Source organism: Chlorocebus sabaeus, chromosome 9 (assembly GCF_047675955.1).
Source record: "Chlorocebus sabaeus isolate Y175 chromosome 9, mChlSab1.0.hap1, whole genome shotgun sequence".
NCBI lineage: Eukaryota > Metazoa > Chordata > Mammalia > Primates > Cercopithecidae > Chlorocebus > Chlorocebus sabaeus.
In genome coordinates, this window is record NC_132912.1 from 57,781,922 (window position 1) to 57,802,184 (window position 20,263).

Sequence of the window (20,263 nt, forward strand, 5' to 3'; positions counted from 1 at the left end):
TGAATAGTGCCACGCCCAGGGACTGGGAACGTTTCCCAATCTCTCCCTTTCTGAATGTAGTTGCAAATATGGTAATTCTGTCTTCCTCTCTCATCATTGTTTATTGAATGTGTTAGATATTTTTCTATTAGCTTATAGGCAACTGATTCAAAAGAAACACTGCCTAGAAGTAATGAAGAGGACTGCACAGATATGGAGGAGATTAAATTTTGAGGTTGTCCACATACGGAAAAAAATACTTGCTCACGAAGGCCCACGGCGGGTGTTGACACAATATGATTTCTGCCCAGTGCTCTGAATATCAAAGTGAAGAAATTCAATGAAGCGCAGGTAATGGCCGGAGTAACTATGACTCTCTTAAGGTAGCCAAATGCCTCCTCATCTAATTAGTGACACACATGAATGGATGAACGAGATTCCCACTGTCCCTACCTACTATCCAGCAAAACCACAGCCAAGGGAATGGGCTTGGCGAAATCAGCGGGGAAAGAAGACCCTGTTGAGCTTGACTTTAGTCTGGCACGGTGAAAAGACATGAGAGGTATAGAATAAGTGGGAGACCCCCGGTGCCGCTCCGTCCCCGCGAGGGGGCGGGGCGGGGTCCCCCCGGCCTTGCGGGCCGCTGGTGAAATACCACTACTCTGATCCTTTCTTCACTGACCCGGTGAGGTGGGAGGAGCGAGCCCTGAGGGACTCTCGCTTCTGGCGCCAAACGCCGGGCCGCAGGCAAAATCCTTTACAGATAAGCAAATGCTTAGAGATTTTGTCACCACTAGGCCTGCCTTACAAGAGACCCTGAAGGAAGCACTAAACATGGAAAGGAACAACTGGTACCAACCATTGCAAAAACATGCCAAAATGTAAAGACCATCGAGGCTAGGAAGAAACTGCATCAACTAACAAGCAAAATAACCAGTTAATATCATAATGGCAGGATCAAGTTCACACATAACAATATTAACCTTAAATGTAAATGGACTAAATGCTCCAATTAAAAGACACAGACTGGCAAACTGGATAAAGAGTCAAGACCCATCAGTCTGCTGTATTCGGGAGACCCATCTCACATGCAGAGACATACATAGGCTCAAAATAAAGGGATGGAGGAAGATCTACCAAGCAAATGGAGAACAAAAAAAAGCAGGGGTTGCAATCCTAGTCTCTGATAAAACAGACTTTAAACCAACAAAGATCAAAAGAGACAAAGAAGGCCATTACATAATGGTAAAGGGATCAATTCAACAGGAAGAGCTAACTATCCTGAATATATATGCACCCAATACAGGAGCACCCACGTTCATAAAGTAAGTCCTTAGAGACTTACAAAGAGACTTAGACTCCCACACAATAATAATGGGAGACTTCAACACCCCCACTGTCAACATTAGACAGATCAACGAGACAGAAAGTTAACAAGGATATCCAGGAATTGAACTCATCTCTGCAGCAAGCAGACCTAATAGACATCTACAGAACTCTCCACCCCAAATCAACAGAATATACATTCTTCTCAGCACCACATCACACTTGTTCCAAAATTGACCACATAATTGGAAGTAAAGCACCCTCAGCAAATGCACAAGAACAGAAATTATAACAAACAGTCTCTCAGACCACAGTGCAATCAAACTAGAACTCAGGACTAAGAAACTCAATCAAAACCGCTCAACTACTTGGAAACTGAATAACCTGCTCCTGAATGACTACTGGGTACACAACGAAATGAAGGCAGAAATAAAGATTTTCTTTGAAACCAATGAGAACAAAGATACAACATACCAGAATCTCTGGGACACATTTAAAGCAGTGTGTAGAGGGAAATTGATAGCACTAAATGCCCACAAGAGAAAGCAGGAAAGATCTAAAATTGACACTCTAACATCACAATTAAAAGAACTAGAGAAGCAAGAGCAAACCCATTCAAAAGCTAGCAGAAGGCAAGAAATAACTAAGATCAGAGCAGAACTGAAGGAGATAGAGACACAAAATCCCTCCAAAAAATCATTGAATCCAGGAGTTGGTTTTTTGAAAAGATCAACAAAATTGATAGAATGCTAGCAAGACTAATAAAGAAGAAAAGAGAGAAGAATCAAATAGACACAATAAAAAATGATAAAGGGGATATCACCGATCCCACAGAAATACAAACTACCATCAGAGAATACTATAAACACCTCTAGGCAAATAAACTAGAAAATCTAGAAGAAATGGATAATTTCCTGGACACTTACACTCTCCCAAGACTAAACCAGGAAGAAGCTGAATCCCTGAATAGACCAATAGCAGGCTCTGAAATTGAGACAATAATTAATAGCCTACCAACCAAAAAAGGTCCAGGACCAGATGGATTCACAGCTGAATTCTATCAGAGGTACAAGGAGGAGCTGGTACCATTCCTTTGAAACTATTCCAATCAATAGAAAAAGAGGGAATCCTCCCTAACTCATGTTATGAGGCCAGCATCATCCTGATACCAAAGCCTGGCAGAGACACAACACAAAAGAGAGAATTTTAGACCAATATCCCTGATGAACATCGATGCAAAAATCCACAATAAAATACTGGCAAACCAGATCCAGCAGCACATCAAAAAGCTTATCCACCATGATCAAGTGGGCTTCATTCCTGGGATGCAAGGCTGGTTCAACATACACAAATTAATAAACGTAATCCAGCATATAAACAGAACCAAAGACAAAAACCACATGATTATCTCAATAGATGCAGAAAAGGCCTTTGACAAAATTCAACAGCCCTTCATGCTAAAAACGCTCAATAAATTCGGTATTGATGGAACGTATCTCAAAATCATAACAGCTATTTATGACAAACCCATAGCCAATATCATACTGAATGGGCAAAAACTGGAACAATTCCCTTTGAAAACTGGCACAAGACAGGGATGCCTTCTCTCACCACTCCTATTCAACATAGTGTTGGAAGTTCTGGCTAGGGCAATCAGGCAGGAGAAAGAAATAAAGGATATTCAGTTAGGAAAATAAGAAGTCAAATTGTCCCTGTTTGCAGATGATATGATTGTATATTTAGAAAACCCCATCATCTCAGCCCAAAATCTCCTTAAGCTGATAAGAAACTTCAGCAAAGTCTCAGGATACACAATTAACGTGCAAAAATCACAAGCATTCTTATACACCAGTAACAGACAAACAGAGAGCCAAATCATCAATGAACTTCCATTCACAATTGCTTCAAAAAGAATAAAATACCTAGGAATACAACTTACAAGGGATGTAAAGGACGTCTTCAAGGAGAACTACAAACCACTGCTCAGTGAAATAAAAGAGGACATAAACAAATGAAAGAACATACCATGCTCATGGATAGAAAGAATCAGTAACATGAAAATGGCCATACTGCCCAAGGTAATTTATAGATTCAATGCCATCCCCATCAAGTTACCAATGAGTTTCTTCACAGAATTGGAAAAAACTGCTTTAAAGTTCATATGGAACCAAAAAAGAGCCCGCATTGCCAAGACAATCCTAAGTCAAAAGAACAAAGCTGGAGGCATCACGCTACCTGACTTCAAACTATACTACAAGGCTACAGTAACCAAAACAGCATGGTACTGGTACCAAAACAGAGATATAGACCAATGGAACAGAACAGAGTCCTCAGAAATAATACCACACATCTACAGCCATCTGATCTTTGATAAACCTGAGAAAAACAAGAAATGGTGAAAGGATTCCCTATTTAATAAATGGTGCTGGGATAATTGGCTAGCCATAAGTAGAAAGCTGAAACTGGATCCTTTCCTTACTCCTTATACGAAAATTAATTCAAGATGGATTAGAGACTTAAATGGTAGACCTAATACCATAAGAACCCTAGAAGAAAACCTAGGTAATACCATTCAGGACATAGGCATGGGCAAGAACTTCATGTCTAAAACACCAGAAGCAACGGCAACAAAAACCAAAATTGACAAATGGGATCTCATTAAACTAAAGAGCTTCTGCACAGCAAAAGAAACTACCATCAGAGTGAACAGGCAACCTACAGAATGGGAGAAAATTTTTGCAATCTACTCATCAGACAAAGGGCTAATATCCAGAACTTACAAAGAACTCAAACAAATTTACAAGAAAAAAACAAACAACCCCATCAAAAAGTGGGCAAAGGATATGAATAGACATTTCTCAAAAGAGAACATTCATACAACCAACAGACACATGAAAAAATGCTCATCATCACTGGCCATCAGAGAAATGCAAATCAAAACCACAATGAGATACCATCTCACACCAGTTAGAATGGCGATCATTAAAAAGTCAGGAAACAACAGGTGCTGGAGAGGATGTGGAGAAATAGGAACACTTTTACACTGTTGGTGGGACTGTAAACTAGTTCAACCATTATGGAAAACAGTATGGCGATTCCTCAAGGATCTAGAACTAGAAGTACTATATGACCCAGCCATCCCATTACTGGGTATATACCCAAAGGATTATAAATCATGCTGCTATAAAGACACATGCACACGTATGTTTATTGTGGCACTATTCACAATAGAAAAGACTTGGAATCAACCCAAATGTCCATCAGTGACAGACTGGATTAAGAAAATGTGGCAAATACACACCATGGAATACTATGCAGCCATGAAAAAGGATGAGTTCATGTCCTTTGTAGGGACATGAATGCAGCTGGAAACCATCATTCTCAGCAAACTATCACAAGAACAGAAAACCAAACACCGCAAGTTCTCACTCATAGGTGGGAACTGAACAATGAAATCACTTGGACTCAGGAAGGGGAACATCACACACCGGGACCTATCACGGGGAGGGGGGAGTGGGGAAGGATTGCATTGGGAGTTATACCTGATGTAAATGACGAGTTGATGGGTGCTGACGAGTTGATGGGTGCAGCACACCAACATAGCACAAGTATACATATGTAACAAACCTGCACATTATGCACATGTACCCTAGAACTTAAAGTGTATGTATATATATATATGCCCAAAGGAATAGACCATGGCCAAGATGAGCAGTATACAAATTATTCTTTCCTCATACCTTGTTAATGAAACCTCTGATCCCTGATGACCACAAATCCATCTTGCCTTTCATGGGGCTGTCCCATCTCAGACAATTTTTTGTGTTAGGATAAAATAAGCCACCTTTAACTTTCCTTTTGTTACCAGCAACTGCAACTACTTTCTTGCTGATATTGACCCTACCTTTGGTCTTCTTTTAAGATACAGCAAGTTTCCATATTGAACTGTACTCATGAATACATGAAATTAAGAATTTAATGATCATAGTGGCTTGTGCAGCTGTACTTTTTAACTTTCTGATTTAAAATCCAGACATAAATCTGTTCTTACTTTTATAAGCATTGCCAAAAGTATGCCAATTAATCTATTAAGTTATTAATCACATAAAGATGTGAATTTGCCTCTACTTAAAACGGAGGAGTGAAATAGTAGGTGAATTCGGTTGGGTAAAATGATGTACATACATCATAATGACAGGATCAAATTCACACATAGCAATATTAACCTTAAATATAAATAGGCTAAATGTTCCAATTAACAGACACAGACTGGCAAATTGGATAAACAGTCAAGACCAATCAGTGTGCTGTATTCGGCGGACCCATCTCACGTGCAGAGATACTCATAGGCTTAAAATAAAGGAATGGAGGAGGATCTGCCAAGCAAATGGAAAACAAAACAAAGGCAGGGGTTGAAATCCTAGTCTCTGATAAAACAGACTTTAAACCAACAAAGATCAAAAGAGACAAAGAAGGCCATTACAAAATGGTAAAGGGATCAATTCAACAAGAAGAACTAACTATCCTAAATATATATGCACCCAATATAGGAGCACCAAGATTCGTAAAACAAGTCCTTGGAGACCTACAAAGAGACTTAGACTCCCACACAATAATAATGGGAAACTTTAACACCCCACTGTCAACTTTAGACAGATAAACAAGACAGAAAGTTAACAAGGATATCCAGGAATTGAACTCAGCTCTGCACCAAGCGGACCTAATAGACATCTACAGAACTATCCACCCCAAATCAACAGAATATACATTCTTCTCAGCACCACATCACACTTATTCCAAAATTGACCACATAGTTGGAAGTAAAGCACTCCTCAGCAAATGGAAAAGAGCAGAAATTATAATAAACTGTCTCTCAGATCACAGTGCAATCAAACAAGAACTCAGGATTAAGAAAGTCACTCAAAACCACTCAAATACATGGAAACTGAACAACCTGCTCCTGAATGACTACTGGGTACATAACGAAATGAAGGCAGAAATAAAGATTTTCTTTGAAACCAATGAGAACAAAGATACAACATACCAGAATCTCTGGGACACATTTAAAGGAGTGTGTAGAGGGAAATTGATAGCACTAAATGCCCACAAGAGAAAGCAGGAAAGATCTAAAATTGACACCCTAACATCACAATTAAAAGAATTAGAGAAGCAAGAGCAAACACATTCAAACGCTAGCAGAAGGCAAGAAATAACGAAGATCAGAGCAGAACTGAAGGAGATAGAGACACAAAAAACCCTTCAAAAATCAGTGAATCCAAGAGCTGGTTTTTGAAAAGATCAACAAAATTGACAGATCACTAGCAAGACTAATAAAGAAGAAAAAGAGAAGAATCAAATAGATACAATAAAAAATGTTAAACAGGATATCACCATTGATCCCACAGAAATACAAACTACCGTCAGAAAATACTATAAACACCTTTACGCAAATAAACTAGAAAATCTAAAAGAAATGGATAAATTCCTGGACACATACACCCTCCTAAGACTAAACCAGGAAGAAGTTGAATCCCTGAATAGACCAATAAGAGGCTCTGAAATTGAGGCAATAATTAATAGCCTACCAACCAAAAAAAGTCCGGGACCAGACAGATTCGTAGCTGAATTATACCATGGGTACAAGGAGGAGCTGGTACCATTCCTTCTGAAACTATTCCAATCAACAGAAAAAGAGGGAATCCTCCCTAACTCATTTTATGAGGCCAGCCTCATCCTGATACCAAAGCCTGGCAGAGACACAACAAGAAAAGAGAATTTTAGACCAGTATCCCTGATGAATATGGATGCAGAAATCCTCAGTAAAATACTGGCAAACCGAATCCAGCAGCACATCAAAAAGCTTATCCACCATGATCAAGTGGGCTTCATTCCTGGGATGCAAGGCTGGTTCAACATATGCAAATCAATCAATGTAATCCAACATATAAACAGAACCAAAGGCAAAAATCACATGATTATTTCAATAGATGCAGAAAAGGTCTTCGAAAAAATTCAACAGCCTTTCATGCTAAAAACTTTCAATAAGTTAGGCAGTGATGGGATATATCTCAAAATAATGAGAGTTATTTATGACAAACCCACAGTCAATATCATACTGAATGGGTAAAAACTGGAAGCATTCCCTTCGAAAACTGGCACAAGACAGAGATGCCCTCTCTCACCACTCCTATTCAACATAGTGTTGGAAGTTCTGGCCAGGGCAATCAGGCAGGAGAAAGAAATAAAGGGTATTCAGTTAGGAAAAGAGGAAGTCAAATTGTCCCTGTTTGCAGATGACATGACTGTAAATTTAGAAAACCCCATTGTCTTAGCCCAAAATCTCCTTAAGCTGATAAGCAACGTCAGCAAAGTCTCAATATAAAAAATCAATGTGCAAAAATCACTAGCATTCTTATACACCAATAACAGACAAACAGAGAACCAAATCATAAGTGAACTCCCATTCACAATTGCTGCAAAGAGAATAAAATACCTAGGAATCCAACTTATAAGGGATATGAAGGAACTCTTCAAGGAGGACTACAAACCACTGCCCAACAAAATGAAACAGGACACAAAAAAACGGAAGAACATTCCATGCTCATGGATAGGAAGAATCAATAGCGTGAAAATGACCATACTGCCCAAGATAATTTATAATTTCAATGTTATCCCCATCAAGCTACGACTGACTTTCTTCACAGAATTGGAAAAAATGACTTTAAAGTTCATATGGAACTAAAAAAGAGCTCATATTGCCAAAACAACCCTAAGCCAAAAGAACAAAGCTGGAGGCATCACACTGCCTGACTTCAAACTATACTACAAGGCTACAGTAACCAAAACAGCATGGCAATGGTATCAAAACAGAGATATAGACCAATGGAACAGAACAGAGCCCTCAGAAATAATACCACACATCTACAACCATCTGATCTTTGATAAACCTGACAAAAACAAGAAACGAGGAAAAGATTCCCTATTTAATAAACTGTACTGGGAAAACTGGCTAGCCATATGTAGAAAGCTGAAACTGAATCCCTTCCTTACACATTATACAAAAATTAATTCAAGATGGATTAAAGATTTAAATGTTAGTCCTAAAACCAAAAAATCCCTAGAAGAAAACCTAGGCAATACCATTCAGGATATACGCATGGGCAAGGACTTCATGTCTAAAACAGCAAAAGCAATGGCAACAAAAGCCAAAATTGACAAATGAGATCTAATTAAACCAAAGAGTTTCTGCAGAGCAAAAGAAACTACCACGAGAGTGAACAGGCAACCTACAGAATAGGAGAAAATTTTTGCAATCTACTCATGTGACAAAGGGTTAATATCCAGCATGTACAAAGAACTCAAACAAATTTACAAGAAAAAAATAAACAACCCCATCAAAAAGTGGGCAAAGGATATGAACAGACACTTCTCAGAAGAAGACATTTATACAGCCAACAGACACTTCAAAAATGCTCATCATCACTGGCCATCAGAGAAATGCAAATCAAAGCCACCATGAGATACCATCTCACACCAGTTAGAATGGGGATCATTAAAAAATCAGGAAACAACAGGTGCTGGAGAGGATGTGGAGAAATAGGAGCACTTTTACACTGTTGGTGGGACTGTATAGTAGTTCAACCATTGTGAAAGACAGTGTGGCAATTCCTCAAGGATCTAGAACTAGAAATACCATTTGACCCAGTCATCCCATTACTAGGTATGTACCCAAAGGATTATAAATCATGCTGCTATAAAGACACATGCACACATACGTTTATTGCAGCACTATTCACAATATCAAAGACTTGGAAATGTCCATCAATGATAGACTGGATTAAGAAAATGCGGCACCTATACACCATGCAGCCGTGAAAAAGGATGAGTTCATGTCCTTTGTAGGGACATGGATGAAGCTGGAAATCATCATTCTCAGCAAACTACCACAAAGACAGAAAACCAAACACCACATATTCTGACTCGTAGGTGGGGACTGAACAACGAGAACACATGGACACACGGTTTGGGAATATCACACACTAGGGCCTGTCATGGGGTGGGGGAAAAGGGGGAGGGATAGCATTAGGATATATACCTAATGTAAATGACAAGTTAATAGGTGCAGCACACCAACATGGCACATGTATACATATGTAACGAACCTGCACATTGTGCACATGTACCCTAGAACTTAACATATAATTTAAAAAGTAAAAATAAATGATCGGCATACAACCCTGGTGATTCAAATTTTGACTTCTTCCTATAAAGAGCAAAGCACATAATATCAAGTTACTGATGTAAAACAGCTCTAAGCATTCATGTGATTTTTCTCCTAGCTTTGCTTTAGACCTATGTAAAACATTATCTGTGAAACATGGGAATTAATAAAAGAGATGGTAATTATCAATTATTAGGTGCATGCCATATGCTAAATGCTTTTCTTTTTGGATTAGCACATTTTTCCTAGTTTATTGTTCACATCCTCACATTACAGATTATTACACTGAGATTGAGAGATGAAAAAACTGCCAAATTTTTCTACATCTTATAATTTTCAAGCTGGAATGAGAAGACAAGGTCATTTACTTTAAAGTCTGTATTCTTTCCCCTATATCAGAATTTCTATATAGTAGAGAGATGGTGATACATTGCTAAGACTTAATGTTAGACTGACACTTTTTGGATGAGGCAGGGATTAAAAATTAGAACTGCACTCTGAGGTGAAGCAGGAACAAGGAGATCAGTCATTCGTGCTGCGAGGAAGATGATTTTATCTAGCAGAGCCAAATATACGGAAGATGCTATTGCAAGAAATCTAATATGGCAGGAAAAGTTCTAAGATGGCCATCATGATCTTCAGCCTTTGGTGTTTCCTGCTGGGTAATTTATTCCCCTTGCATCTGGGCAGAATCTGTCATTTGCTTCTAGCCAATAGGATATAGCAATGACGTGTAAGTGTCACTGCCTTGGTTAGGTTACATCACATAAAAAAGCTGAGGGGATATCAGTCTCATGAGTATGCTATGTTATATAAGATTCCATCTTAATAGACTAGAGCAAGAGACTCTCCTGCTGGCTGCAAAGAAGCCAGTTGCTATGCTCTGAACTGCCTATGGGAGGGCCATGTGGCAGGTAACTGCAAGTGGCTTCTAGGATCAGTGAGCCTTGTGCTATAGTTACAAGGAAATACATTCTGCCTACAACCTGAATTAGATTGGAAGCGGCTATTTCCCCCCAGTCATTCCTCCAGATGAGAACAAAACCCGGGCCCACACCTTCATTGCAACCTTGTAAGATCTTCATCAGAGAATCGATCTATGCTATACCTAGATTCCAGACACAAGGAAGTCGTGAGATCATAGATTTAGATTGTTGGAAGGCACCAAGTCTGTGGTGATTACACAGCAAAGGAAAACTGGTAAAATGGGTGAAGCAGTTGGCACAAAGGAGGCCAGGCCACTGTACCAGGGTGACATAACAAAAAGATGGCCCAAGAGGGAACTTCTTTCCTGGAAGGACTGGGCTGCTGGAGAGTGTATGAATAAATGACTCAGGAACAATGTAGGACTTGTGTTACCTGCCCTAGGGCACAACAACACATGGGTCTGTATTAATACATGAGCAAAGCAAGTCCTAAAATGAGCTGAACAATTACTCATTTGCTCAGAAATATTTACTGATGACGTAACTGATGAGTGAATAAGTGAACTGTAAGAGAGATATGAAGAAATTGCCCAGAACGAGGCAGAGAAAGAGAAAATGATGGAAAATATAGAAGAAAGATATAAAGACACCTCTCACTCCAGACCTATGAAGCAGAAACTCGGGGGATGGACCACAGCAGTCTGTGCTTTCCCAAGTCCTGCAGCCAATTTTGATGCACACTAGAGTTTGAGAACCACTAATAAAGACTAAGGTGAAAGGAACACATTTTGCCTTAAGTGATGAGTTACCAAAAAATGGTCTTCTTTTTATTTTTTTATCTCTTGTTATAACATAAAAAAGAAAAGAATGAATGTTCATTAGGTACAACATAGAAAATATAAGCATATCAAAAATGTTATGTTAGAAGTAAAGAGAATGGGTTTTTAATTGAAGCAGGAAAAAAGGAATATCAAAATTATTGAATTTTCACTTTGTTTTAACATCATATGGCCATAAAATAATGAGATAATACATAAAACAACCATTTTTTCCTTCTTATCAGTATAGGGAATAAAAGGCATTTTATTTTATAATAAACCTTTCTGTTTTAAAGTATCACAGTTCTCTTGGGACCTGAAATTTTTCTTCTGCTGCTTTTTTTATTTGACACCATAGTTAAATCATGCTATATTCTTTGACATGTGTCAGAATAACAAGCGATTGGAAACTTTCCAAAATGCAGGCATAATTAATGAATCCAACTGATACAATATGTAAAGTCAAAAGAGTAGATACTTCTTTCACACAGGCTAGTCCAACAAAATGTCAAATTCACTTTGTTTCAGTAGTTGCTTAATATCAAAGATTAAAAGTACATGACCCCTCGAATAACTTTTAAGTGCTGATTTTTATTTTGGCATACACTGAATAATTTTTATGTTTTAAAGATGATAGTTTAGTAGGTACATTTTAAAATCTTGAAACTAGGAGAAAAATACTGGCAATAAAGTTAGTCAAGTGTTGGAAAGTAAAAACTAGAAAAACTTGCATCATTAAGTTCATGAAACTACTTTTATATAATTTGCATAAATGCATTTTTAATATTAAAAATTAGGAGACTTTCATTTGAAATTCTTTCTGTAGCATTAGGTATTTAAAATGACAGAAACTTGTGTTCTTCCTAAGTCTTGCTTCATTCTGGAAACCAAATATTTTACAACTTCCTTAATGTAGACTCCTTTTGAGAAAATAATTTTCTTTTGTGATATTGTGAACAAAATTATGTCTCCGCTAAGTTCACACACTGAAGCCCTAACCCCCAAAGTGACTGTTTTTGGAGATAGAGCCTTTACAGAGGTAATTAAGGTCATGAGAATGGAGCTCTGATCTGATGGGGTTTGTGTCCTTATGAGAAGAAGAGACACCAGGGTCCTTTCTCTTTCTGTGAGTGTGCAGAGAAAAGGCCATGCGAGGATACAGCAAGAAGGCACCATCTGTTAGTCAGGAAGAGAGTCCTTGGAATGAAAGCAACTCTGTTGACACCTTGATCTTGGACTTCCAGACTCCAGAACTGTGAAAACATAAACTTTTGTCGTTTAAGCCACCCAGTCTGTGGTATATCATGTTATGGCAGACCAAGCTGACTACCATATATGGTCATACATCAATGTACTTAGAACAATGTCTAGTACAGAGATGGTGCTTAAAAGATATTTGCTGAATGAAAGAAAAATTGCAGAGAATTTTTACAATACTAGTAGAGCCATAGAAGTCTTAACTTCTATCTCAAGGACATACTTATTATCTATAAACAACTATAATATAATAATATAGATTATTTTCTATAATAAATCCATAAACATAACAAATGCTTTTTATACTATTTTATAAACTGTACACATTTATTTTTGTGAGTGTGAACTATGTGTAATTATGAATAATAAACACAGTATGAAATCATTTCTATTGTATTGGAATTACAAGTAAAATAAAATGAGTAAAAGATTGCCCTTGGTATTCATTGACATCTAACTTAGGGCCTTAGTGCAACGCTGTTCAAAGGGCCAGAACAGGTAGATACCTGATCCTTCAGGACAAAACCCTATTTTGCCTATAAGAACACATGTAGGCCATTGGAGAACAAATGATTTAATATTCTGGTTTTTATACCAGAGGCTATGTCAAGAACTTCCTCCTAGAGCCCATGGCAAAACTAAACATCAGAACCCAAGTAATTGAAAATAATCTGGGCAACGTGAGGGAGCACATGAATAGTAGTTAAACAGTAAATGCATCTGCCGTATATTCAATCTTAGGTTCCAACTATTTTGTGAATCTCTAAATGCTGTATCAGGAATTTGCTCTGGAAAATATCTCAAGAATTCGAAACAAGAAATTAGGTACTTACAATATGCTTGTAAGGAATAACATTGTAGAGGTCAGAAAAAGAATCTTGAGGAAGTATGAAGTCATATAAATCACTGCAGGAATATCAGACCTTATAGTACTAAAGCAAGTGATTCCTGGGAAGATTTAGGAAAGCTGTTGAAAGGCCTTCTGTGTGCAGGTGCCGAAGTCCTGTGCTGGGCAAAGATGCTACAGGCGTAGTAAGAATTCTGCCATCCTCCTACTTTCATATCTTATGGTAGTCACTCTGACTGATGGAATGTAAATTAGAATTTACTAGTAAAAATTCTGGGAAATGTGTTCTTCAGAATTCAAGCCCAATCTCTGAAACACACACAAAAGTATAGAAGAGAACAGAGAACATTCCTAGTTGTTAAGTAGAAAATGAATGTGTGACTGAGTTTATAATTGCTTATAGTTACATTTCAGCTTTGGCCTTTAAGAAATTTAGAAATTGCCTATTTCTTAATTTTGTTTCCCATATTCTATGAAAATGAATAAAACATACTGTGCCCTAATAAGTAGAAGAATTTGTAGTATTTAAATTCATTTGTATCTAAAACGCTATAATTGCAATGGTATAATACACTCTTCCCTTTGTCAATATTTAAAATTCTCATCTATAAATGCAAAGATTCAATTTTGGGTAAAGCTCCTTTATTAGTCTGGACTGACAGCCTTTAGTATACGTGCACACACACACACACAATAATTCCCTTTTCAAGGCAAGTCCAGATGCTCAAATCTCTGAAGATGTTATAAAAATATAAATGAGATATTAACTGCATAATAAAATATTTATGATATTTGAATAGAGTTTATATTACCCTTATTCTGAAGTTGTGTTTGAATTTAGGATGACAATTATAGTATTTTATGAGCAAGCAGTAATATGATGAAAATAACAATCTTTTCATTGTTAGAAATGCTATGATTTTATACTAAAAATTTTCTTGAACTATTAAAATAGTATGATGCTTATAATAAAAAAAATCCCATTTATATGGCAACTAAAACTATGAAACAATTAGGAATTTACTTACAGAAATGCACAGGCTCCATAGGAAGAAAATTTTAACATGCTACAGATCATAAGAAAACTTAATTGGAAAGTCTCTCTTCCTTTTGCTCTCATTTTCTCTCACTCTTTCTCTCTCTTTTAAAGAAACAAGAATAATATAATATTGTAACAATGCCTGCGATAATGGGGCAAGTGGACAAGGAGTATCAATGGCTTGAAGGCCTAATTAGTGGAAAGCAACAGATAGTGGACTAGCCGGGAGTTCGACTGGGAGTTCTGAGTGGTGAGACAGTTGTAGGGGGCTTCCTAATCTCCATGGCACCCTGTGTTGACTGAAGGCAGTGTGCTGGTGCAGCAGTTCATAGAAAGGGATGAGGCCAGCCACACATCCTTGATAACAAACACTGTCTGCATGTGTGGACAACATGTGAGAGAGAGTGATGGAAAGTAGAAGCTGCAGGAGACTTTAAAACAGTCATTATGCTTACATTTGCTCCCCAGCTAACACATAGATCTGTAAGCATACTGGGAATCTTATTAGCTCAAGGTGTTTCAGCGCAACCTTCACAAAATTTTGGATTGATCAAAGCTTATGCTGACCTTTGTAAAAATAGACTTAAAGCTTAAAAGTACACACACACACACACACACACACACACACACACGCATCAGAGACCATGGATATTTAGAACTAAATTCCAGTCTGTGGAAGATAGACTTTATAGATTAAGTCTAGGCAAGTTATTAAATCACAAAACAATAGCAACCCACAGAGGGGAGAATGTCAGAATTCAGGGTATCACAATAAATTAGCTAAAATATCCAGTATTCAGTAAAAAATGAGACATGAAAAGGAAACCATCACCAGCACCCATAGGGCACCCATACACAATAGTTATCAGCAGAGACTGACTCTGAGTATTTCCAGATGTTGGATTTAGATGACAAAATTCCATTGCAACTATTATAAAGAGGTTCAAAGAACTAAGGCAGATCATGTTTAATGATAATATAGAGAAAAAATTATAAATGGAATTCTCAAGGTGAAAGTTGCACTATAATAACTGACATGAAAAATTCATTACAGGGGCTGAATAGCAGATTTGAAATATCAGAAGAAGCAATAAACTTGAAGACAGATTAAGAGAAGTTATCCAATTATCAAGGAACAGAAAGAATACTGAAGAAGAACAGAAATTCAAGAACTTGTGAAACATTGTTTTTTAATTACTACATATGATGTATATTTCATATGCATAATTGCAACTTATTTATAAATCATGTTACATGATATATTCAAAAATGCTTTATTAGTAATAACTGTATTTCCTTTTTTAAGTATTTTTTTTTGTATACTATAAATTCTGGGGTACATGTGCAGAACATGCAGGTTTGTTACATAGTTATATATGTGCCATGTTGGTTTGCTGCACTCACCAACCCATCATCTATATTAGGTATTTCTCCTAATGCTATCCCGCCCTAACCCCCACACCTGCCCCTGACAGGCCACAGTGTGTGATGTTCCCTTCCCTATGTCCATGTGTTCTCATTATTCAACTCCCATTTATGAGTGAGGACATACAGTGTTTGGTTTTCTGTTCCTGCGTCAATTTGCTGAGAATGATGGTTTCCAGCTTCATCCATGTCCCTGCAAAGGACATGAACTCATCCTTTTTTATGGCTGCATAGTATTCCATGGTGTATATGTGTCACAGTTTCTTTATCCAGTCTATCATCAATGGACATTTGGGTTGGTTCCAAGTCTTTGCTATTGTGAACAGTGCTGCAATAAGCATACATGTGCATGTGTCTTTATAGTAGAATGATTTATAATCCTTTGGGTATATACCCAGTAATGAGATTGCTGAGTCAAATGGTATTTCTAGTTCTAGATCCTTGAAGAATTGCCACACTGTCTTCCACAATGGTTGAACGAATTTACACTCCCACCAGCAGTGTAAAGTGTTCCTATTTCTCCACATCCTCTCCAGCATCTGTTGTTTCCTGACTTTTTAATGATCACCATTCTAACAGGTGTGAGATGGTATCTCATTGTGGTTTTGATTTGTATTTCTCTAATGATCAGTAATGATGAGCATTTTTTCGTATGTTTGTTGGCTGCATAAATGTCTTTCGTTGAGAAGAGTCTGTTCGTATCCTTTGCCCACTTTTTGATGTGTTTTTTTGTTGTTGTTGTTGTTTTGTTTTGTTTTGTTTTGTTTGTAAATTTGTAAGTTCTTTGTAGATTCTAGGTATTAGCCCTTTGTCAGATGGATAGATTGCAAAACTTTTCTCCCATTCTGTAAGTTACCTGTTCACTCTGATGATAGTTTGTTTTGCTCTGCAGAAGCTCTTTATTTTAATTAGATCCCATTTGCCTATTTTGGTTTTTGTTGCCATTGCTTTTGGTGAATTAGTCATGAAGTCTTTGCCTGTGCCTATATTCTGAATGGTATTGCCTAAGTTTTCTTCTAGGGTTTTTGTGGTTTTAGTTCTTACATTTAAGTCTTTAATCTATCTTGAGTTAATGTTGTGTAAGGTGTAAGGAAGAAGTCCAGTCTTAGATTTCTGCATACGGCTAGCCAGTTTTCCCAACACCATTTATTCAATAGGTAATCCTTTCCCCATTGCTAGCTTTTGTCAGGTTTGTGAAAGATCAGATGGTTGCAGATGTATGGTGTTATTTCTGAGGCCTCTGTTCTGTTCCATTGGTCTATATATCTGTTTTGGTATCAGTACCATGCTGTTTTTGTTACTGTAGCCTTGTAATATAGTTTGAAGTCAGGTAGCATGATGCCTCCAGCTTTGTTTTTTTTTTCTGATTGTTTGTTTGTTTTTTGTTTGTGCTTAGGATTGTCTTGGCTATGCAGGCTTTTTTTGGAATATATGAAATTTAAAGTAGTTTTTTCCAATTCTGTGAAGAAAGTCAATGGTAGCTTGATGGGGATAGCATTGAATCTATAAATTACTTTGGGCAGTATGGCCATTTTCATGATATTGATTCTTCTTATCCATGAGCATGGCATGCTTTTCCATTTGTTTGTGTATTCTGCTATTTCCTTGAGCAGTGGTTTGTAGTTCTACTTGAAGAGGTCCTTCACATCCTTTGTAAGTTGTATTCCTAGGTATTTTATTCCCTTTAATGTACCAATAATTATAAAATGGATGACCCAGAAGGACAAGAGATCTTTAGAGAAAGAGGCAGAAATAAATACACGAAGAACTAATGCAAGCTAAAGTTTTAAACTGATTGAAAAACATGGATCTTCAGGCCCAAGAAGCTCACAATAGGTTAAATACAAAGTGATCTACACATAGACACATTATCGCCAAACTGATGAATCCAAGGCCAAAAAGAAAATCTTGCGAGCAGCAGGAAAAACATGGACTCATCATGTACAGGGGAACAATGACACTACAATGGCCAGAAAAATGGGATGGTATCCAAAATGCTGGAGGCGGGGTCTGAATCTTCAAACAATAATTCTATACCCAAAACAATTATTTTTTCAAAAGTAAAGGCAAAATAAAGACATTCTCAGACAAGCAAAGTCTCAGAAATATATTGCTAATAGAAAATAGAGTTTTTTCTCCATTAATATCAGAAGCAAGGCAAGAGTTTCGACTCTCATCCTTTCTACCCAACATTGTACTGATGGTCCTAGCCATGGTAATAAATAAGTAAGTGTGTATTGATTGAAAAATAAGATTAACAACATGATCATCATCATAAAAGTAGAAAATTCTCAGCAATCTACAAGTAAGCTATTTAAACTTCCATGTGAGTTTAAGAAGGTCAAAGAGAACAAAGTCAATATACAAAGATCAATTGCATTTCTACATACTAGTACAGGGAATTAGAAATTGCAGTGAGGCCAGGTGCGGTGGCTCACTCCTGTAATCCCAACACTTTGGGGAGCCAAGGCAGATGGATCACGAGGTCAGAAGATCAAGACCATCCTGGCCAACACGGTGATATCCTGTCTCTACTAAAAATACAAAAATTAGCTGGGTGTGGTGGCATGTGCCTGTAATCCAAGCTACTCAGGAGGCTGAGGCAGCAGAATAGCTTGAACCAGGGAGTCAGAGGTTGCAGTGAACAAAGACTGCACCACTGCACTCCAGCCTGGAGACAGAGTGAGACTCCATCTTAAAAAAAAAAAAAAAAAAAAAAGAGAGAGAGAGAGAAAATTATTTTAAACTAGCCCCATCAACTATGCTACTTAAATGTAAACACAAAATCACATGTATATATGGCATGTATACATATACATGTAAATGTACACAAACATATATAGCACATGACATATGTATGTATTCATATATAAAACTTTATATTGAACCTACAAAATATTGGTAAATAGAGACAGAAACAAATGAAGCAATAAACCATGTTGAATTGGAAGGCTCAATATTGTTGTCAGCAATCCAAAGAACAACTACCAATATACACAAAACAAAAATTTAATCTCAGCAGCAGAATGCTAAATAAAAGAAATATCAAAGAGTACAAGTTATGACCCCATTCATATAAAATTATGGAAAAGGCAAAATTACAGTGACAGAGGTGAGATCAACAGTTGCCTAATTCTAGGATAAATGAGAAGAGACTGCAAAGTACTACACAGAAACTGTCTGGGTGTGAACATATCCACACTGAGATTGTGGTGGTGGTTACATGGCAATATAATCAGTGAAAATTCATCCAACGTGTATTCTTTACATGGCTGAATTTTACTGTATGTAAATAAAGTTGCCAGAATTAATGCTCCAAATATATTTACAAAAGTACGCTGAGTTATTTGAATATAGATATTCAGTATTATTTATAGTAACAAAAATCTAAAGAAAATCTCTTAATCAATAGGAAATTGTTTAAATGTAATATGGTACATTGTTGCAGTAGAATACCATGCAAATATTATAAAGAGTAAGAAATATAGGTTTGTTTGTGTTCATACAGGAAAAACATCTTATATGTATTTTTTTTTTCATTTTTCTTTTCTTTTTTTTTGAGAGGGATTCTTGCTCTCTCAACAGGCTGGAGTGCAGTGGCATGATCTCAGCTAACTGCAACCCTCCACCTCCTGGGTTCAAGTGATTCTCCTGCCTCAGCCTCCCAAGTAGCTGGGACTACAGGCACGCACCACCACTGTCAGCAAATTTTTGTATTTTTGGTGGAGACAGGATTTCACCATGTTGGCCAGCATGGTCTCCATCTCTTGACCTTGTGATCCACCTGCCTCGGCCTCCCAAAGTGCTGGGATTACAGGTGTGAGCCTCCGTGCCCAGCCAAAAAGAATATTGCACAGAGGAATATTACTAATAAGATTGTACAAGTCCTTAGATATATTTATATTTGCCCAGATGTCTACCAAAAAACTCATCTATTTTTGCTCTCACACTTGTTTCTCTTCTAGATTTTGCCATTCCAGTTAATGGTACTACTCCTTGCCTGATTATTTATTGTCTTTGTTTTGTGCAAGGTAAGAGCTCATTGACTGGTTAAAGACATTAACTTTTCCCCTGGGTCAAGGAATTATGTGGTAGTGAAAATATTGTATTTTAGAGACAAGTTCTAGTCTAGGCCTCATAATAAACATTGTTATTACCTTAACAAATCAATTAATCTCTCTTGATTTTAGAATTTTTTATATACATTATAGGTAATGAATTTAACAATTTTTTTACATTCTCTCTCTGCTTATCCAGGAGGTGTCAGCAGAAAGGAAAATAATATTCTATGTTTGCATACCTTTTGTGCTGTAAAGCTGAAGCAATATTTTTTTTACATTTTAACTTCCTAGGATAACATTAAATAGTAAGTTTCTTTGTCACTGAAAATATATTCTTTGTAATACATCTTACCTACCTCTTGAA